Raw genomic sequence first — 23,947 nt, forward strand, 5'->3', positions numbered from 1 at the left:
TTACTGCAGCTTTGCAGTATGACAGAGAATTTCAACCCACCACACAGCCTAACAATTTCAGAACAGATGGCAATGAGACTGAAGCCAGAAGGGTTAGAAATGTACTCACCAAATACTTTGACCTGCCAGAGAAAGCAGGGGATCTCCCAGTGGCCACACATTTTAATTCCACATCCCATTCCCATTCTGATATGTCTATCCATGGCCTCCTCTTTTGTCAAGATGAAGCCACACTCAGGTTGGAGGAACAACACCCTATATTCTGTCTGGGTAGCCTCCAACCTGATGGCATGAATACTGATTTCTCTAACTTCTGTTAATACCCCTCCTCCCCTTCTTACCCCATCCCTTATTTATTTACTTATTCTCCCCTCCTTTCTTCTCTCTCTGCCCCTCTCACAATCACTCTTTGCCTGTTCTCCATCTCCCTCTGGTGCTCCCTTCCCCTTTTCTTTCTCCCTAGGCCTCCCATCCCGTGATCCTTTCCCTTCTCCAGCTCTGTATCCCTTTTGCCAATCACCTTTCCAGCTCTTAGCTTCAGCCCTCCCCCTCCTGTCTTCTCCTATCATTTCAGATTTCACCGCCCCCTCCTACTTTCAAATCTCTTACTATCTTTTCTTTCAGTTAGTCCTGACAAAGGGTCTCAGCCTGGAACATCGACTGTGCTTCTTCCTATAGATGCTGCCTGGCCTGCTGTGTTCCACCAGCAATTTGGGTGTGTGTTGTTTGAATTTCCAGCATCTGCAGATTTCTTTGTGTTTGTGAATAAATAAGTACACTCACTTGGCCCTGTTTTCTGTCCTTGCTTGTATGAAGGTGGTTTACCTATTTATGCAAGTACTTCTCTGACGATAGGTGTGTAACAGCCTAATGTAACATTGTATGGAAATACAAGATAACACTGATGCAGACATGTTTTGTACATTTTATAAAGTGCTTTATTTATGTATTGCTTGTGCAAACATTCAATAGATGCAATTGTCACTACTTCCAAAATGTCATTTTTAAGTAGTAGTTTATAGTTGGCATAGAAGTGAAAATGTTAAGGCAAAAAAAGGAAAATTGTAAGTTTCACTTTTACTCAGGTAAAAATAAAATCGCTTTTGACCAGTAACTCGTTTTATTGCACATGTTAAATACAGCAAAATAGTACAGAAAGACATGGCAAAAGTAAAGGCAAACAAATGAGGTAACAGCAAATTTCAGTTTTGCCCAGTAAAAAGCCTTATTGCATTTAGTTGTAGCTGTCGTCCCTTTCATCGGTGAAGAGACTATGGCTGTAGGAAATGTTTCCAATTCTGTCCATGAACTCCCTGTCAGTTGCCTCCATATGCTTCAGTATTTATTTTTTTAGTTTTAAGTCTTCCTGCGTGAGAGCCAACAGCTGTCCGTCGTTCGTCAATTTCCTTTTAAGTTTTTCTACTCTGTAACTGAACAAACGTGCACCAAGTCTTTCACGGTGGGATTCGAAACCAAACATATCGCTTGTTTTCTGTAGATGTGTCCTGCACATGCCCCATAGGAGGAGATTTGCCCAAATACCAGGTTTAATGTGGACAGAGGTAGTTTCAAAAATGCCTGGTGTGGATTCCTATTGTTTTTATGTGAAACCGGCATTTTCAAAATTATCTGGTCTAGTGTGGGCGTGGCCTGAAGCTCCTTGGGTCAACCATTATTGTTCTGATTAGATTATCCCAGAGAAGAATCAGTTCAGAATCCACAAAAGGGCAAGGGGGGTGGTTTAGGGAACAAAGATAACTGGTTTGTCTGCTTTGCCAGTCCTTGATTCATCAAATCCACTAACTGTAAACTATATTTTCTTTTGGCCAACAATAGGTAGAGCATCTATCAACCTCCACTTTAACCACACTTTAATGACAATTAAATGACTTAGCTTACATTGCTGTCTGTGGCAATGAACTTTTTACTGGTTCTTGTCCAGGGCTACTACTGAACTTGGAGCTGTTCAGACGTTCATCCAATAGTTTACAAAATCGAATACACCACAACAGAGAGAAACAAGTTCTGTTCACAATCATAATGCACAGGGTACGATGACATGATCTCTTCCACTTGCCAATGATGGATGAGCTGTGCAGAGTTTACCAGAGGTCTAGTTTGCCGCACTCTCTTGAGATTTCAGCAAGCACAATATGGGTAGAGGGCAGGATATTTTGTGGCTGGGGTGGACAACTAATTGGATGATCCAGTCCATAGGATTTCAAAGTCAGAACGATCAGGTTGAAGAAATATTTTTACTTGTGTTACAAATCTTACTGTTGTTGCCTAAGTCAAGAAGTGGTATTTGGTATCCAAAATTTTTAATAATACTTTTCTCGCCCTATTTGGTATTGTTGCAGGGCAAGATAATAAGTTGGCCTTTAGCTCTCATAGCTAGGAGGATGCTTTTGCTTAAATGGGAAGATGTTTTTCCTCCTACTCAAGCTCAATGGTTATGTGACATTATGTCAGGTTTAGATTTAGAGAAGATTCATTGTTCAATTTCTGAATCTCATCAAGACTTTCAAACATTGTGGGGACCTTTACTGAATTAACTTCAAAACCTTCATTAAATTCATTATTTAAACTCAGATGTAGGCTATTATTAATTTTTATTATATAAAAAGATATTTACCTTCTTTTCTCCTTAATGAACAGCTTTGGTCTTGGTAGGGTTTTTTTCTTTTTTCTTCTGTAATAAATTAGTATAGTTCAATATAACTATTGATTAACATATTAATACAGAGTAATGTAATTGTTATGAACAGATATAATGTAACTGGTGGTTTTTTAATCTTTTCTGACATTTTATATACACTTTATTGTACTCTGTATTCTTCTATGTAGAAACTAATAAAAATATTGGAAAGAATAATACTTTTTAAATTTGGTATAAACTGTATATTGTCCAAGAGCTATTTCAGTTCTTGATTTGAAAAACCAGTAATGGTTTTGATTTTAGCTCTTTGGTCCAATTGGTCGTCATCTTTACTTAATAAATTATCAGGATAGATTTGTGCATTAGTCTCTAAAATAGATCTGATCAAAACATAGTAAAAATAACATCAAACGCTATCTCTGGAAAATCCTAGAGAGTGATGGCTGGGTAAGGTAACCATTCTCCCACATCAACATCACCAGGAGATTGAATATGCTCATTCAGCTCCAGTGAGCAGGACACGTTGTCCACAAGTGGAAATTGTATTCCTAAACCATTGATTCCAAGCTCTCCCATGAGAGGAGATTTCCAGCAGAACAGAAAAAATGTTTCAAAATTGTTCTCAATCTTTTGTAAAGCTCATCCAATTTCATCGATCATGGGTTCTTGCAAAATAGAGAAGGCACTATGCTACTTTAGTCCCTTCAATGTGACTGCAGAATGTCACATGCAAATACTTGAATAAGGTACAGCATCCTAAGCTAACCACCACCTAAATAACAAGTAGATGTCTCACTTGTAAATGAGCCTGCAGGTTCTATACAAATCTTTAGAGCCACGTCAGGACCCAAAGAAGTCGACTGGAAGTCATTCTTTCTGAACCTTGGGGAACTCAGCAAGAAGTATCAGGACAGGGACAGAAGTTGAATCTTATGGACTGTATTTTAAAAAGTTATTCAATTTATTTTGTTATTGTTCAGGACTACACACATCAGAGGGAATTCAAACTTAACCAGATAATTGTGTTTCAGTCATTATATCATAATAATACATTAGAAAATCCTATCAGCTATTTGTGTCAATGTAAACAAACAAGTAAAAGAACAAGGCAGTTATTATTTAAGAATTAATGTCTACAAAAACTGTTGGTGGACATCATTAATATGTAAAAAATGCTTGTTAGTTCCACATCACAGCATATGTGAGGTAATTATTTTTTAAAAAAACACCATGGAATGAAACGAGGCAGAAATAACATCTGACATATGGTCTACCGGTGCAGTTAAATGACTTCTAAGTAATATATTAGTCAGCTGCTTCAAGATCAGAGCTCTGAAGTGCTTCAACTGATATAATGCCATGGAAACAATGTCACTGAGAGCAAGCAACCTTGTCCCTTTTGTGTCCTCCTGATGAAGATCCCACAATTCATGGCAGCTATGTTGAGTAATTTGGTCTTAAAATCCACATCATTTCCTGTACTTTACAAGGTCAAGTTGCACTAGTTGTGATAATTTTTTGGTCATAATTTAGGCTCCTTTTCTAAATTAGAAAATACAGTTAAACTGCCAGAATGATTTTTAAATTCTCTGCTTTCACTCCCTATCCTGAAGATGAACATGAAAAGAAACAGACATATATACCTGTACACCTGCTCATTAACACAGATGTATAATTAGCCAATTACGTAGCAGCAACTCAATGCATTAAAATATGCAAATATAGTCAAGAGGATCAGTTGTTGTTCAGACCAAACATCAGAATAAGGAAGAAATGTGATCTAAGTTTCACCATGGAATGATTGTCGGTGCCATCTACGGTGGTTTGAGTATTTCAGACCTGCCAGGATTTTCCAATACAACAATCTCTAGTGTTTACAGAGAATGGTGCGAAAAGCTAAAAAAGAAATCCAGTGAGCAGCACTTCTGTGGGCGAAAATGCCTTGTTAATGTGAGAGGCCAGAGAAAAATGGCCAGATGGGTTTAAACTGACAGGAAGGTGTCAGTAACTCAAATAACCACGTGTTACAGCTGTGGTGTGTGGAATAGCATCACTGAATGAACCTCGAAATGGATGAGCTACAGCAGCAGAAAGCCACAAACACACACTCAATGGCTGCTTTATTAGGTTCTGGAGGTAGTGAATTTACCTTATTCACCAACCCCCTAATAAAATGACTACCAGTAGAAAAAAAGATGGGGGCCTGTTAAAAATAGTACAAATTTGTTATGAAAATAGCTTACATTTTATTATTGGTGGAATGCAGCAGGCCAGGCAGCATCTATAGGGAGAAGCAATGTCGATGTTTCGGGCCGAGACCCTTCGTCAGGACTAACCGAAAGGAAAGATAGTAAGAGATTTGAAAGTAGGAGGGGGAGGGGAAAATGCAAAATGATAGAAGATCGGAGGGGGTGGAGTGAAGCTGAGAGCCAGAAAGGTGATTGGCAAAAGGGATACAGAGCTAGAGAAGGGAAAGGATCATGCTCCCTTCCCTTCTCTAGCTCAGTATCCCTTTTGCCAATCACCTTACTCTTACTATCTTTCCTTTCAATTAGTCCTGATGAAGCGTCTCGGCCCGAAATGTCGACATTGCTTCTCCCTACAGATGCTGCCTGGCCTGCTGTGTTCCACCAGCATTTTGCGTGTGTTGTTTGAATTTCCAGCATCTGCAGATTTCCTCCTGTTTACGCTTTATTATTGGTTATTTGGCTGTTGGTGTGTGTCTTTATACCCAGAACCAAATTTCTACTCCCATATAATCATAACAGTGAATGCTAAAAAAAACAGGGTGTTAACCCCAGGCCCTAAACTTAAGAAACAAAATGAATCCATGTGTGCAATGTTTATAGATTATTGATGTTGATACATAAAACTGGATGACTTCCTTGCTGCAACACCACCAGACAGGGTTTACGCTCAAAGTTCAAAGTAAATTTATTATCAAAGTACACGTATGTCACCAGATACAACTCTTGCAAGCTTTCACAGTAAATACAAAGAAGCAACAAAAAAAATCCAAGCAAAATAATAATAATAAATAAGCAATTAATATTGAGAACATGAGCTAAAGATATCCTTGGAAGTCAGTCCATAGGTTGTGGGAACAGCTCAGTGTAGGGATGAGTGAAGCTGAGTGAAGTTACCCCCTTTGGTTCAAGAGCATGATTAATGGTTGAGGAGAATCAGCTGTTCCTGAACTTGGTGGTGTGTGTTCTGAGGCTCCTGTACCTCAGCAAAAAGAGAGCATAGTCTGGATGGTCGGGGTCTCTGATGATGGATGATGTTCTCCTTCAACAGCACTCCTTGTAGGTGTGCTCAATGGTGGGGAGTGTTTTAGTCATGGTGGGCTGGGCTGTATTCACTAATTTTTGTAGGCTTTTCCATTCAAGGGCGTTGGTGTTTCCATCTGAGGCTGTGCTACAACCAGTCAATATACTCTCACTGCTCATCTATAAAAGTTTGACTAAGTTTTAAATGACATGCTGAATCATAGCCAATTCTAAGAAACTAGAGGTGCTGGACACAGGGCAAATCCTTTGTCCATCTAAATTTAATATTCCATTTGTAAGCATAAAATTAAAACTTCATAATAAGTTCACCAATTTATATTTCTTTTTTGCCATGTTTAATTATGTCAAATTAGAAAGCTGATCTGAAACACATTAAAAATAATATAATTGCAATATATCACATTAAAATATTACATGATACTTTTAATATAGATTACTTGAATGAATTTTTACTGTTACCATAAAACAAGCAAGAAATGGAAAATTCAAACCTCATTAACACCTGTAACTTATTGTTATTGGTATGTGGAACAGTGCACATTAGCATAACAGCTGGGTCATGTTTATATAAATTACACCTAATTAAACACAGAAACATATTCATATATAGAGTACTTGCTAATAATTTTAAAAGATTTCCAGCAGTTTGCTGAATAGGTCAGTTTGTTGTAAAGTTTTGGTAAATGACCGAATAATCTGGTACAGGTGGCTTCAAATGTGCTGACTTGATTCACAACCTTCGAGGTTATGTAGCACCTGTAAAATAGTTTTCCTAGATTTTGAATTATGTGCACTAGAACATAGGTTAGAACAATCTCATCAATCATAGAATGTGCAATGTAACTTCTGGACAATTTTTTTTTGCAACAAGTTCAGTCAGGTAATATTTGAAAGAAGCTGACTAAACACATTTAGTAGAGGCACACTATTAAAATAAGCAGTTATGAGACACAATATGGTGGTTCCTCCCTGCCAGTTTTTCTGTTATTTAATTGAATCCACATTTGATAACAGCAACAATGCAAGCACAAGGCTGCCCATGTCTTATTAACATTATAACAAACATAACTCAACCTGCATCTCAGATTCTGATCAAACATTTGCTAAAACAAGGAAGTGCCTCTCCAGTTTTAATCCCCATGTAAGGCAACCCCCATTAAGGGCAAGTTCATCCTCGCACTTGTGAAAATGGTGGCACAGGAATTTCTGTTGTACATTCCATCCATTTAGGATGGCCATGTAGACCTGAGACAGTGTGTGGTCTTTTCTAATTTATCTTTTAATCATGTCTGCTATAATAGGCAGACTTTCAATTTTCATTAGGGAGAATATGTCAAGAGGAGTGTCCTCTTCTGTAAATTTTCTGGTATTTCCTTTTCCAAGGGTATACAAGACAAACCATCAGCATTTCCATTATTAGTTGCCCTTTGCATTTGATCTTGTAATTGTGTCCTCCAAGAAACAGAGCTCATTTCTGTATTCATGCTGCTGCTGTTAGTGAAACACCCTTCTGTGAATTGAAAACGGGCACTAGTGGTTGATAATCAGTAATGAGTGTAAAAACTCCATACACGTTGAAACATTTTACAGCTCAAATCAGATCCAAGGCCTCTCTGTCAATCTGTGTCAATTTTTTCTCTGCAGTGGTAATGAAATGTGATGCAAAGGCTATCTTCCATCATTCATCACATGTGACATGACTGCACCTATATTATAAGGCAGGGTATCGCAGGCAAGCTCCACTGTATGGCGTGGATCATAATGAGTGATTATGCCGTTTGACATTAGCCCTTCCTTTACATTTTTGAAAGCCACTTCACTGTTTCATTGGCTTTTCTTCCTGATCTGTAGTAATGGGTTCAAGGGGTGGAGCACAGTAGCTAGGTTTGATAGGAATTTGTCATAGTAATTGAAAAAACCTCAAAAGGCCTGCAACTGTGACATGTCATTTGGCTTTGACCATACAGAACTTCTTGAATTTTCTCACCACACTTGTGTAAAATCTTGTGTGTCAACAATGTGACTACAGTAAGTGTTGCTTGATTTAAAGAATTCACATTTGTTGCATATTGCTCTGAGTCCACAATCTTCTAATCTTATTAACACTGCTTTAATATTTTGGAGATGTTCCTTGTCATCCTTACTGGTAACAGGAAACACTGAGTACCTGGGCAGCCTTGCAGCACCTGGTCAGAACTTACTGTCCAAGTTCAGGTGCAGATACTACTACAAAAATAAGCCTGTGGTAGCAATAAGGCCCTTTGTGAGTGTTTACGGAGAGAAACCTTTAGACTCTTCTTCTGTCTCCATCTGTAGGTAGGTTCACTTGGCTGAGTTGTTTTGCTCCAAGAGTTTTGCAAAGATATCCTCAATCCTGGGTAGAGTCTAGTGGTTTACTTTCAGCACTGGGTTGATGGTGACCTTAAAATCACCACAGATCTTGACAGACCCATTCTTCCTGGCTACTTGGACACTGGCATTACCGTTGGGCTGTACTCAGCCCTGGAAAGAATTCCTTTAGTCTCCTTGCAGTCCAACTCTGAAGCTACTTTACCATGGACACTATAAGGAATCAGCTGGGCTTTGCAAAACTTGAGCATGGCATTTTCATTTAACACTACTTTACCCTTGATACATTTTAGTTATCCAATGTCACCCTTGAACACATCTGTGGCATCATACAGTACCTTTCTTAATTCACTTTCAGTTGAATCTGTTGCGAGGATGTGGTAATGAAAATGGTAGATGGATCTCCAATCAAGTTGTAATTGTCTCAGCCAATCATGACCCTACAATGCTGTCCCTCCTGTTTGTACTACAGACAAGCCCAAAGTGGCCTGTTGGTTGTTGTAGTTCACTGTTATGACTGTCATTTCCACAGGAGTTCTCTTTTCTCCAGTATAAGCCAGTGCGTATTATTCAGTGATCCACCTTTGAACAAAATAATTGAACTAAATTACAGAAGACCAGCTTGCCAAAATCTGATTAAGCAGAGGTAAATATGTCTGGGTGCTTGGTTTGCTTGTCTACAATCTTTTCTTCCATACAAGTTCTACTCTCACAAGATCTGAAATGACTTGAGCGCCCATTCTCTAGGACATTAGTATTGCTGTTGATGTTGTGCTGATAATCACCACCAAGGGAGACTTTATCTGCCATGACCCAAAACAGGTCCAGTCGCTGGGCATAAGGTGCATCATGCTGTTCATACACCTTATGTGCACAGATGGTGTCTCTGCCAAGGAACAAGAGAATCAACAGAAGAGTTAAGAGGGAGAATCTTGTCAGCTACAGAAGATCATAAGACCACAAGATATAGGAAAAGGATTAGGCCACTTGGCCATTTGAGTCTGCTCTGCCATATTATCCTGTTTGATCTAATTTTCCCCTCAGTCCCTTCTTTTGCCTTCTCCCTGTATCCCTTCTTGCCCTAACCAAGAATCTATCAAACTCTGCCTTAAATATACCTAAAGACTAGATCTCCACAGCTGCCAATGGCAAAGAATTCCACAGATTCACCACTCCTTAGCTAAAGAAATTCCTCCTTATCTCCATTCTTTGACTAGATCTTTGACCAAGGCCATTCTTGACATCAAAAGCTTAGAGAGGCAGAGACTTCAATCAGTTCCACTGACTGAGCAGGAAAGGCAGGAGTGGGTTACAGCAGCATAATTGAGCTTTGACCAGCGTCAATTGCTGTTTGGGATTGATTAGTAAGAGCAAATTAAAGGCAGGGACAAATGTAGCAGCTGTCATCTGAGTGAACATAGAGTGATGACCTTAAGGATTTTCTGGATGAAAGAAAAATAGAGGGTTATGGGGTAGTGTGGCTTTAGTACTTTTTTTAAGGATTATATGGGTCAGCACAACATGGAGGGCTGAAGGGCCTGTACTGTGCTGCAGTGTTCTATGGTTCTAAGGCTTTAGCTCTTCGAGGTTTCAGCAAAGAGAGTTTTCACTTAGAGAGAGCAAAGGAAAGAAAAGTCCACTTTTTTTTCTCTTTATATCTCTGCTCAGCAGGGATGGCAGGCAGGATAGTGATGTGGGATGTAGGAAGGCAGGGAGACCTCCAGTGCCTCTGATGACCAAAACTGCAAGAAGTGCATTCAGCTGCAGCTTCTAACAAACTGTTTTAAGGAGATAGAGAAACCGGAGCTTTTCAAAACGCTTTCCAAGGTGGATATTTTTGAAAACGCTGCTCAGGCAGATCAGTGTGGACGGTGTAACCAGAGACTTTCAAAAACGCTGTCAGACGGCAGCGTGCTATTTCATTGTTTTCTTGAACACAACCTAACAATTTCAGAACAGACGGCAACAAGACTGAAGCCAGAAGAGTTAGAAATGTATTCACTAAATACTTTGACCCATAACTTACTGAATAAATAAGTATACTGTACTCACTTTGTCATTTTCTGTCCTTACTCGTATGAAGGTGGTTTACCTATTTATGCAAGTACTTCTCTGACAATAGATGTGTAACAGCCTAATGTAACATTGTTTGGAAATACAAGATAACACTGATGAAGACATGTTTTATACATTTAACAAGGTGCTTTACTAATGCAACAGAGCTAGTCAGTTTTTCAATGTTCGTCGTCAGCCGGGTCAATCTGTCCATGACCTCCCTGTCGGTTGCCGCCGTATGCTCCAGTATTTGCTTTTTTTTAGTTTTAAGTTCTCCTGTGCGAGAGCCAACAGCTGTCCATTGTTTTAAGTTTTTCTAGTCTGTAACTACACAAATGCCCAATTTTACGGCAAGATTCAACACCAAACATGTCGCTTGATTTTGGTAGGTGTGTCCTGCGCATGTGCAGCAGGAGGAAATTCACCGAAATCTCCGTTTCAGTGTGGATAGAGATATTTTCAAAAATGCATAGTATGGATGCTTATCATTTTTATGCAAAACTGGCGTTTTCAAAATTATCCAGTCTAGTGTGGATGCAGCCTTATAGTCTTTTGCTTGGTATGCTTTTGAAGCATAACATTTGAAACATAGTGAGTACTCCTTTTAAAAGTGTCACTAAACTGCAAACAGTTTTACTCTGAATTTGCTGCATTTCAAAGTTCAATGTCAACTTATTATTTAAGTACATATATTTCACTATATGCAATCCTGAGGGTTTTGTGGGCATTCTTGTGGGCGTTTCCAGTAAATACAAGAAGCACAATAGGATCTATGAAAGTCAGCTCCCAACAGGACAGACGAACAACCAATGTGCAAATGTACAAACACAAAAAGAAAGAAAATGAAGAAATAATAAAAATAATAATAAATATCCAATAAATATCAAGAATATGATATGAAGGATCCTTGAAAGTGAGTACATAGGTTGTTAGAATACTTGAGTGATGGGATGAATGAAATTGAGGGAAGTTCATCCAACTGGTTCAAGAGACTGATGGTTGAGGGGTAATAACTGTTTCTGAACCTGGTGGGGCAGACCCTAAGGCCCTTGTACCTTCTTCCTGATGGCAGAAGCGAGAAGAGAGCATGGCCTGGATGGCAGTGTCCTTGATAATGAATGCTGCTTTCATGTACTCAGTGGTGGGGAGAACATTACCCCTGATGGACTGGGCCATTTTTTTTTAACTGGATTTTCCATTCAAGAGCACTGGTGTTTCCATACCAGTCCATGATGCAACCAGCCAACATACTCTCCACTGCAGTTCATCAAAGTCTTGGACATCATGCTGAATCTTGACAAACTTCTAAGAAAGTAGAGGTACTACCATGCTTTCTTCATAATAGCACTTAGGTGCTGGAGCTAAGGCATATCCTCTGTAATGATAACACAGAAAAACTTAAGGTTGCTGACTCTATCCACCTCTGATCCCCTGATGAAGACTGGTTCATGGATCAAGTCAATAATCATCTCCCCGGTCTTGCTGACATTGAGTGAGAGGTGCTTGTTGGGGCCCGATTTTCAATCTCCCTCTTATGTGCTGATTCGTCACCTCTTCTAATTTGGCCAATGACAGTGCTGTCATTAACAAACTAACATAGCACGTTGGCCACACAATCATAAGTGTAAAGCGAGTTGAGCAGGAGGGTATGCTGTCAGCCCTGTGGTGCACCTGTGCTGAGTGAGAATGTGGAGAAGATGTTGTTGCCAATCTGTTCTGACTAAGGTCTGCAAGTGAGGAAATTCCGGAATCAGTTTCTCAAGGGGGTGTTGAGGCCTTGGTCATGAAGCTTATTGGTTAGTTTTGAGGGGGCAATAGTATTGAATGTCCAGCTGTAGTAATTGAAGCGAATCCTGATGTATCCACCTTCGCTGTCCAGACATTCCAGGGTTGAGTAAAGAGCCAATGAAATGGCATCTAATTTTGACTTGTTGTGACAGTTGGCAAGATGGACTGGCTCCAAGTTGCTTCTCAGGCAGGAGTTGATATGTTTCATCACCAACCTCTCAAAGCACTTCATTACAATGGCTGCTGATTCATTCAGGTTTGCCTCAGTTTCACGCTCTTCCTTAAGCGCACTCAATGGAGCCCCTAGAACATGTCTTCTCCATGTCTATATGACCTTTCTCCATTTGCATCCCAACTTTGTTTTTAACGTAAGCTGCTCTCATTCCTGCCACTTCAGCTCTGGCACAGGCTCAAGCTGCAGCTTTGCTAATCATGGATTTGTTCAAGCATCACGAGGGCACGGTTAATGCAAAATATTCCGACCCCACTTCCAGTTCTTGGCGATTGACGTTGCTCAGGTCAGAAGCAGACAGGTTTGCTTATGGCAGTCAAGTGTGTCTCCAGTCCGCAAGCAATGCCTTTGAAGAATTATCTTCTGACTCTACTGCCTTTGCAGTGCGTACAAACAAAGCTATGCAGTGAGTTAAACACCATCTCAAAAATCACCTGAGCTGGAAGCTTTCTTCAGGGTTTTTAATGAGATCCTACTTCTCAAAAGATATTGCTATTTCAAGGCCAATGAAGAGTGGATGGAGATAGATGTCTTTCCACTGTGTGCTACAAAATGAAATCCAAATTAACGCACGCAGGAAATGATATAAAAACAGTTTACGTACAAGAAGTGATGTTCATACAAAATGAGCTGTGCCTCTAGAGGCCAGAACAGCATTTATTTTTACAAATAATTGCAATTACTTTAGTAGTTCTGTTTAATATTGAAATTAAAATCACTTGTCTCTTGTGTAGGTAGTTAAGTTGCACTGAAATTTCCTTATTACAGGATTAAAGGTCTGTAACGTATAATTACTAGCATTGGATAACAGATGTATCAACCTAACATAGAAATTCAGCTGCAAGCTTATGAGGATCTATACTATACATACCTACACATTTTGATAAGTAAACTGTGAAAACTACAATCTACAATTAGGAATCAGGAGGAGCAAAGGAAATTTATTAAGATTCATACAATGGCAAGAGAATATGCAACTGATAATTGATTTTACCTGAAAATTTTAGAGCTCCTGAAATGATATTTAAAGTGATAGTTTTAAAAACATGTGGTAATTTGAAAAAACACATTACTTAATTATACCTTTATAGGATTTAATTATACCTTTATAGGTTACTTTATTATACCTTAATGGATATAAGTATCCAGCTAACATTCCACTCTGGAATTTTTAAAGTTTAAAATAAGTTCTGATTCTGTATTTCCAAAGGGGTAACATTTATAAAAACAACACAAAGAAAACAAAAGTAAGAAATTTCAGAACTTACAAAAACATTCCTAAAAGTATTACTTTATATTTATTTTTTTCAATGCATTAATTCTACTCTTCAGAAGATCTTCTATATCAGTACAATATATGTGTATCAATTTTAATGGCTAAACTTTGTATTTTACTTACTCAAATAAACTTTGCAAAATTTCTTACATTAAAAAAAACAATAGGATATTGTAATAAAATATAATTTTTTCAGACATCAAATGTGGCGAAGGTAATCTTTTTTGACAGATGGTAATGAAAAATACACAGAAAAAATTAGTACAGAAATAAAAATATGCCACCATGTATAAAATTAAAATAATTTAATTGATGCAATGTCCAACAAGGGTATAAATTAATATCTCTTTGTATTTACATACTAAGAAAATTAAATAATTTTTTTCTCCTACTGTATGCTGTTTACTATATTATTACTGTGTCTAGCTTTAAAAGACCTATGCACATACCTATATCAGCATCATGATAGCAATTGTATTTTCATGTTGCAGTTCACTTCAGCCAAAACAGACATTTGCGATTGTTCAGTGAGTGACAGTTTTGCCTCGAGGATCAGCAAACTAAACTCTTAATAAAACATCATGAAAGTGCTTCACAAATGATTCTCCCCACCCCCTGCAGCGAAATGTCACAGTTCATTGGCCTTTCATGAGAAATTTTACATGAAATTACACCCAAATTCACTACATTGATAAACTACAATATTGTTTAAGTAAATATTTGCACAGAACATGAGCAGTTGGAAGACTCCTGAGATGCAAGTTGTTCCCTGACCTGAAATATTTAAGCTTGTGCTTTCTCCCCCAGTCTGATAGCACAGGATTGTGTGTGATACTAGTTTGATTGCTTCCTTGGCATTTTTGATGATCCATAACTGTCTTATATCCTTATTTCCAATATCCAGCCAAGCAAGGATAAAAGGTAGAATATGCTGCCTTCAACTACTCTCATGGAAACTCCATTAACTCCAAAAAGCACATGACTGCAAAGTATCCAATCAGCATAGAGGCAAACGGTCCATAACAGTAACCACAGTAGTAGCGAAAAATAAAGTTGTTACCAGAAACAAAGCTCAAGCCTTGGTTTCCCATCAATATTTGACTAAGTAACTAAAAACAGCTCAGTATAGCCTTATTCATAGTGACAGATATACAGTAACTGCTCAGAAAACGAAGAGTCTATCTGGACCATTATATAAGACCCAAACAGCTATATTTAAGCAAACATTGGCATCATCTTCTGGCACAAGTCCAGCAAGTTGATCTATTGCAGTATTCAATAAAAAAAACATGCAACAACATTTTAATTCAATTAAACCAAGAACATGTATTAGATTTTTACTAATTTTTATGATCTAGCGCTTTGAGATTCTACATAGTTTGATCACTGTAGATCTGGTGGTTTCTCTGCAGAGTATAATTGCCTTTTCCCTAGATTGTAAAATATTTATATTACTGTTGCTAATCTTCACAGAAAATTGGCCCCCTTGAATTTTTTATGAATATCTTTCAGTCAGAAATATCTGACAAGGGCATAATGGGAACTACATTCTTCTTGGCCAAGGGTACAAGAATAAAAGTAATGAAGAACAATGTTCTGAATTAAATAATGAGCCAAAATGATTTAAAGAGTTTAAACACCAAAGAAATAATCACTGCAGAACTTAAGTGAGGGAGGATTATCCTTTTATGCAACCAACGGATATAACTACCGTCGCCTACAAGGTGAATGATATAGTGTGGAAGATAAAGTCTAGATTCCCAGAAAAGTTTAGAGGAATTACAAATTTCAGATTTCTCATTTGCTTGAGTGCAGTTATTTACTTCCATTAACCCATTCATGTTCAATGAAGTCAGACAGGTGGATCTGAAGATCAAGTGCTCCTGATCACCAGATATTTGAACACTGAATTGTCTCCAACATTTATTTGTTACCCCATTTTTCTTCACAGCCAGTCAATTCTCTTGAACATTCTAAGAAACGTCACGCAGTACTGTACAAGTCTTAGGCACCCTAGATTTTTTATATGGTTTCAGATTACATGGCCTCCACAGAGCCCAGATCTCAACATCGACAAGGCTGTCTGGTATTCCTGGAGACACAGACACAAGCGAGACAGCCAGAATCTGCAGAAGAATTATGGCAAGTTCTCCAAGATGCTTGGAACAACTTACTAGCCGATTTTCTTATAAAACTGCACAGCAGAGAATTGATGCAGTTTTAAAGGCAAAGGGTGTGGTCAAATCAAATATTGGTTAGTCCTGATGAAGGGTCTTGGCCCCAAAGTGTCGACTGTTAACTCTTTTCCATAGATGTTGTCTGGCCTGCTGATTTCCTCTGGCATTTTTGGTGTATTGCATTGATTTGATTTGGTCTTTTTGCTGTTAACTGCTCTGTATAGTAATTTTTTGATATTTAGAATCTTTTCATTTCATTATTTTTCAAAGCATCTTGCATTACAGAATTATTTTACATGTGCCTAAGACTTTATATTTAAACTGATCAAGAATAATCTGGATAGAAAAGAATAATGGAATAGGAATTTCCATTGCAACAAGAGGCAGAGGGAAAGCTGCATTGAAATGTGAGCTTTGGTGTGTCTCTTTCCTCCGTGTGATCTCTGGCAGTGCATTAGACACAGCCAGGGATTATGGCAATGAAGAACTCCTCCACATCATTTCAGCAATTTTTCTCTGTCATATGTTAAAGTATAGTAGACAATGTTCAATGTCTATATATTGGCACAGAGATTAGGGGTGGAGCTAGTGGTGGTAATGGTGGAGATATAGGTGTGGGTGCAGCGTGGTGGTGGAATCATTACTTCCCAGTGTGCTGGGAGTAGGGACCAGCAGATGAGGGTGTGATAGGTGTGGATGACCTTATCAGTGAGTGAGAGAGCTATTTTTTTCTTTCAGCAGATTTTATTTAAATCCACTGCTCCTTTAACGTATTTGCTTGGTATCCCAAACCTTCAGGAAAAGCCGGCATGATGATAAGCTGCATCAATCATTTTTTGCATGTGTACTTAAAAGGACTTAGAGCTCTATAGCACAGACAAAGGCCCTTTGGCCGTACAGTAAAAAAATTTTAAAAATATCTTTTGTGGTTGCCTGCACTGGTGATCAGGATACAAAAGTTGCCAATGTATCCGTTGGATTTGCGTGTCTTGCTGTGAGCAGCAAGGACATTAGTTATTGGTGTGAAAGGGAAGACAAAACCTACCATGGGCACCAGTATGTTGTTGGGAGAGATAGGGAGAATCTGCAACCAAGGAGAGGAATGCAACCACTCTGCTTTAAATAATTTACTGGATCAAAAAAGGTGAACAAAGTTGCACATTTTAAACACGTAGTTGTACACATTGCTCCAAATACTTTAATCTCTCTGTAATGTCACATTGACACTATCAATCAATATGTTCCCTTCTATCCACACTGGATTCAATTCACCCTAATGCTATGTCACAACACTCCCTTAAGGCCACCATCAACAAGTTCTCCACTACATTAACTTGTTAATTCCCTTAACCTCTTTACCAGAGAATGGTGGATGTTCCTTCAGCTATTAGTTGGTGAAAATATGCTTTCAAGCTAGCCTTCATGGTAGCCATAGTTATATACACAGATAGTCTTTGGACTTAAGGAGATGAGTGTCTTGTGTAATAGCAAGAACAAAAATACTGGACAAGCTTAGCAGTAACTGTGGAAAGAATGCAGGTCAGGCAACGATCCTAAGTTAACACTCTGACTTCTGTTAAAGAGTCCTCAAGCTGAAACATTAACAGCTTCTCTCTTTTCACAAATGATGCTTGACTTCCGGAGCCCTACCTGCATTTTTTATTATTATTTCAGATTTGTAGCATCTGTAATTCTCTGATTTCCAGCATAGCAGCCGACAACAGTTCCTTCTCATGCAGATAACCGCTCAGCTGGGTTGTATCCCAGCTAAGACTGAAAAGTGCATAACCAAAATCTTAAGCATGTTGACTTTCAATGTTTTAATGGATGTCTTCAATATCTGATAGATTCTTCACCATCTCACAATGGAGGAGAATGAAAGTGACTCCTCAGTGAAGGCAATGATGTAGATTGTGGTAAAAAGTTATGCAATGGAAGCCAAAATAATGATGCCACCTCTGCCTATTCTTTCTTCTGTGTAGCATGATAATTAAAGATATCCTCATATATTTACTGTAACATTCCCATTGAAAGAAGGTAAAAGACAGTATTCATCCAGAAGATGATGTGTTGGATTTCTCCAGTTTATTATTGAATATAATTTTTTAAATATGGATTATTTATCTTCGTTATCAAGAAATACTGATGAAAATACAACTCCATTAACATTTTATGCAAACAGAGGAAAGAGCAAAAGATGATTAATTGTATAACCTGTCTTTTGTGGTAACAGTTCAAGTTGAATAATAGAAATAGTGAAGGAGATGTGCATAATATGAACTATTATTCATTATAGAAAGCATGGGTTTCTACAGATGTATTAAGAGCAAAAGGACAAAATTAGTCCACTTAAAGATTATCATGGTCATCTACAGGGGAGATCTTAAATTTTTTTATTGCATCTGTGTTTACTTGAGAGACAGATGGAGTCTATAGAACTGAGGTGAAACAGTAGTGAGGTCATGGTCTGTGTAAAGATTACAGAAGAGGAGATGCTTGCTCTCAAGGCCATATTTTATACAGTTCTGGTTACCTACCTACAATAAAGATATTAATAAGGTTGAAAGAATCAGAGAGAGTGTAAATGGATCTTTCTGGGACTTGAGGACCTGAGTTATAAGGAAAGATTGTATAGGTTAGGACTTTATTCCCTGGAGCATAGGAGAATGAGAGAAGATCTGATAGAGGTACGTGTATACAAAATTTTTAGTGGTATAGATAAAGGAAATCCAAGCAGACTTTCCCCATTGAGGTTTGGCAAGCTTAGAACTAGAGGTCATAGGTTAAGGGTGAATGGTGAAATATTTAATGGGAACTTGAGGAGGAACTTCTTCAGAAGGTGGTGCAGTGTAGAATGAGCTGCCAGAGGAAGAGGTGGATACAAATACAACTGCAACATTTAGGAGAGTTTTGGATAGGTACATGGATGGGAGGCCTATGGAGCACTATGATCTGTGCAGGTTGATGGGACTGAGGAGAATAACAGTTTGCAATGGACTAGATGGGCTGACGGGCTTGTTTTCTATCTTGTATTGTACTGTTTGTTGACCAGTTGATGTGAAATACTCTGATTTTCACCATGCCTGAGAATGGAAGTAAACTATATTATTAATCAAACTGAAGCAATTTAAATTGGGCCTGTTATCTCTTCTTTAGCATGTAACAGTTCTATTGAATAGTTAAATGCATAATTTTGGAATGAACAGGAAATTACTGTCAGTGGCATACCACCTGCATTCACTACTGACATGCTAGTTAAATAGAAACTAGAGTCGTAGCATTGTGCTCCAGTTCTTAAGCACTGAGAAATTGTAGCTATATGGACTTGAGTGCCATGACTCCTGGCTTTGGCAGTTGTTCAAACTGTTAAAATCGCTCAAAAACTACCAAAATAATGAAAAGTGAAAATAAGATTCAAAACTATTATTAAACAATTAAAATTAGTTTTGAAAATACAGAAAATAAAGAGTCTAATATTTACCTTCAATCCCTTCTCTCTCACCCTTCCAGCAAAGGAAGGATAGGGTTACCCTGATACTCATTTTCCACCTCACCAGCCTCCATATTTATAGAGTCATAGAAAACTACAGCATAAAAACAGGCCCTTCTGCCCATTTTGCTTATCCCACTTTCAATAAATTCCACACCCAATATATCTTTCCTTCCCCTCATCCCCTTGGGACAGTGATCCACTTTTCTATACCACCAAACACTCCCCTCCCTCCTCATAGCATTCTCCTGTGCAACTGCTGGCATTGGAACACCTACTCATTTTCCACCATCCAGTGATTCTTACAGTCCTTTCAGCATAATGAGTAATTCTTTCGCCTTTCTTCCATTCTGATGTCACTGCCAATGCCATGGTCTCCTCCACAATGGGGAAGCCAATTGTACTTGTTGTTTGCTTTGTAGAGCATCTGCATTCAGCCCACAGGGGTGATCTGGAGTTAATAAATTACTATTACTTTAATTCTTCATCCACTCACACTCATTCTTCTGCATCCTTATTTACAGTTAAGGAACAGTTGTTCATCTCCCAACAGGACACATACAGTCTTTGAGACTCAACAACAAATTCAACAATTTTAGGTCATTTACTTTCTCTGCAACGGAACTGGCCAATTCTTCTGTAGGGTTATCAGTCTGTAACATTAACTCTTGCATTAGCTTTCCTCTCTCTCCTCACGCTGCCTGATCTGCTGGACATTTCCAACACAGTTCCCTGACACTGTTTTGTTCTGAATTTGGACAAATGTGTCTATGTGTCCCTTTGTTTTCTCACTCCTTAATCTATGAATCAGATTGCTTAATAAAGAGAATATCACCACAGCCACTGGAGAGGCAAAATAAAATCCAGTCATCCAGTTGTTATTGCGCAGTTCTGATTAATCAGGAGAACAGCCCACAAAGTTTCAGTGACTGTTCTGTCCAAACAGTTTCTCCATTTGTACTGTTAATATAAATACACAGAAATCAAGCAAAACGGGTATCATTTGTTTATTCAATCATTTCCCCCTTTCTTTGCACTAGAGGAGTTAATTTATTCAATATCTCTGCTCTTCTTACTTAATCACATCAGTTGGTTCTGCCTTCATCTCATCATGCCTTTGGTATAACAAGGTTAGTGTTAATCATATTAACTTTACAATACTTCATCAAATATTCCACAATTGTATTCAGAGACATGTTAGATTTAATGAACAGAAGTTCTTGCGTGCCTCCCTTTCCTTCCCAGCACCATAAGCTCCAAGAACAAATAGCAATTACTTCATTTTCCACCCTTAACCTTTGGATCAAACTTTTAATTTTGCTAATTTCCATTTATCCTTATTCCATTCTACAGCAACTCTCACCTTACTCTATCAGGGGATATCTCCTTCATCATTCATCTTTTCCCACATTCACAACTCAAGAGCCATTTTATTTTTTTCATTATTCCAGTTTTGATCCAGGGTGTTAGATCTAAATCCTGAACATGTTTTGTTTCTTCCACAGATACTGCCTGACCTGAGTGTTAAGGGTTTTCCTTTCAAAGTTAAGCCTTCTGCTCCCTTTGAATAATGGACTCACCCATTGATGTGCCTTGAGTTTAATCTGTGGTTCCTGCTCAAATTCACTCTCCTGCAAAGACCAAGTATTCGTGCACCATGTTCATTGCTTGTTTGGTGTTGGTGAGCAAACATGGCTGAAAAATTGCTATTGTTTTGCACACTGCCATTGTCTATGTTAGAGTACAGTTGGGAAATACGTAGCAAGAAGCTTTTTGGGAATTCTGTGTTCCTGTAGAATAGCCAGCATTTCTCAGCAAACGACCTGTTTACTTGTTTTTACCTTTTCAAAGCACATCAGTGGTCCCATTCAAAGCTAGCATAAATCAAGCATTAAGCTAAGGGATGGAAATAAAGCACCTTCCTTATATCTAACCTAGACAATGCACAATTTACAGGGGGACAGAAAGAGATGGCGGAGTTGCTGGAAGAGATGCAGTTCATTTACTCAACCAACATGCCACCGTGTGTTTGTGCATATGCATTATCCACAGATGCACACTACACTACTTCATGCTCTTCGAAAGGAAAGGGTGATTTAGGCATGCACATTGTTCATATTAAATACATCTTTGAAGTTTTCTTAGTCTTTCTGATCTTCTTCACTTGGGTTACCACTTATTGAATTGGGAAAAGCACTACTCTCTGATACCATTGAATGGAGTCTTGTGTTGTTTCTTTCCACAGTGGATCAACTTCTGGCATATACTCGGTCATATAACTGTAAAATTGGTTGCTTTTCTTTTGCTGAAATTAAGTAGGTTATTGGTATATCACAATCACCTGTTTCTGTAGACACTTTATATTTCAATGATCACTCCTGTAATCTATTTCCAAATATGAGTTGTCAGGTAGTATGAACACTTGAATTTTTATAGTATCACTTCAATTGCTTCACAGTTTAATTAATCTCATCCCCCTTTCTACTCTCCTATCAAGAATTGGCTGAATCAAATTCAATCATATCCTGGATATATATTAATTTACAACTTAGTGAGATTATAAAATTTTGTATAATATAGCATGGTTCTTTGCTAATTGAAGTCCTATTGATAAACTTTAACACTCCTGCAGTACCTTTTTCTACAGTGCTTCAATGACAATTCTTATTAATCTCTAACATGCTCCATGTGACAACAGGTATAGCAAAATAATTATAGACTTAATACCGTATTATTTTCTGATATATCTAAATGGAAAAGAATGAAACTGAGGACTGATGTCTGACATCAGTTCTTTTGGTAAGTCACAAGAAAAAGAAATGGATCTCAAGTCTTCAACTGTACCTCAATTTTAATACTGACATAGACTCAGAGTAATACAGCATGTAGACTAGCCCTTCATCACAACTAATCATCCCTGCTAGCCCCCATTGCCCATGTTCAGTCCATAATCCTCCAAGCCCCTGTCCTCCAACTATCTACCCAATGCCTCTTTAATGTTGCTGTTATACCTTCATCAACCACTTTCTCCGGTAGCTCATTCCAGGTTGTCACTACCCACTTTGTAAAGAAATTACCTCTCCGGTCTTATTTAATTTCTTTCCCCTCTTATCTTGTATCTGTACCCTGTAGCTTTTCCCCCAACTCTGGGGAAAAGGTTATGAACATATTTTATCCATACCTTCACGATTTTATAAATCTATGAGATCATTCTCCAACACCCCAGCATAGCCAACCCCTCCCTATAACCCAGGACATTTCACTCCAGGCATCATTCTCATAAATCTCTTCTGTACCCTCTCCAACTTGAAAATGCTTTTCTATAACAAGGTGACCAAAATTGTAGACAATATTCCAAGTGTGGCCTCACCGATGGCTTATTCTGTATAACTGCAGTGTACAGTATCCTGATGAAAGGCAGCATGCAAAATATCTTCTTCACCACCCAACCTACCTGCACAGCCACTTTCTATCATGGTTCTATCTGGCAATCGCCCATCTGGCTATTTTCCTCAGGAATTGGGCCTCAATCACCTCGTTTAGTTCCAATCATTCCCAGGTGCCACTAACTACACACACCTGCTTTCCATCAGAAAATGCAGTATACAAACCCTGTGACCACAACAAGGAGCTGCCAGTTTGTTGGTTGACTCTGCTGGGAGTAACCTTGTTTCAAGGTTCTTGGGACTACCAGTTCTAGGTCAAGCATTGCTCCTGGATACTGACTCCATGCACACTATGTTAATAATGCCTCCCGACTCTGCCTCCATGCCTGTGTTCTGCACTTGGGTTTATCCACCACCATGCTCATGTAACACTTTCAGTGCACTTGTTTTCCCAGGTCCATGTGTTCCATAAAACTTGTCAGTGCCCTGACATTTGCTGTAGAATCATACCCTGTTCTCTTCTATTCTTCTTAAGCCCATCACCCCTCCTGAGGCAGAGGCCACAGATGCTCAGGCCTGGGCTGATGGTTGCTCATCCCTGTGGCTTCCACTTTCGCCACATGGATTCATATATATTCCAGGTGGAGAGCCTTCCTCTGCCAGGGGTGAAACTTTGGAGCTTCTGCTGGCAATTCTGTAGCTCTGGGTTTTTATGGGATGGGGTTGCTGGCCCCATGTCCAAACCTCCTCCTATGCAGCCAGACTTGGGACCACCCATGGCAAAGTTCATACCCTGGTTTGACTATCCAAAGTGCATCATCTCACACTAATTGAAGTTGACATCCATTTGTAATTCCTCAGCCCATTTCAATAATTGATCAAGCTATCTATGCTATTTATTGTAACCTGCTTCAGAACTAGAATCAGAATCAGGTTTATTATCACTGGCATATGACATGAAATTTGTTAACTTAGCAGCAACAGTTCAATGCAATACATAATCTAGCAGACAGAGAGAGAAAAAATGTTATAAATAAACAAGTAAATCAATTATGTATATTGAATAGATTATTTAAAAATGTGCAAAAACAGAAATACTACATATTAAAAAAGTGAGGTGTCCATTTAGGAATCAGATGGCAGAAGGGAAGAAGCTGTTCCTGAATCGCTGAGTGTGTGCCTTCAGGCTTCTGTATCTCCTACCTGATGGTAACAGTGAGAAAAGAGCATGCCCTGGGTGCTGGA

General features: G+C 38.5%; 1 long non-coding RNA gene across 1 annotated transcript; it reads right to left on the reverse strand.

Annotated features, from left to right (window-relative positions):
- Positions 1 to 990: 990 nt before the first annotated feature.
- Positions 991 to 14,269, reverse strand: LOC132404849 (uncharacterized). Its single transcript, XR_009515686.1, has 3 exons — positions 14,099 to 14,269; positions 2,636 to 2,692; positions 991 to 1,430 (listed from the first exon to the last, which is right to left on the reverse strand). It is a non-coding gene; the product is annotated as an uncharacterized LOC132404849 (long non-coding RNA).
- Positions 14,270 to 23,947: the final 9,678 nt, after the last annotated feature.

This window comes from Hypanus sabinus, chromosome 2, assembly GCF_030144855.1.
Source record: "Hypanus sabinus isolate sHypSab1 chromosome 2, sHypSab1.hap1, whole genome shotgun sequence".
Classification (NCBI taxonomy): domain Eukaryota; kingdom Metazoa; phylum Chordata; class Chondrichthyes; order Myliobatiformes; family Dasyatidae; genus Hypanus; species Hypanus sabinus.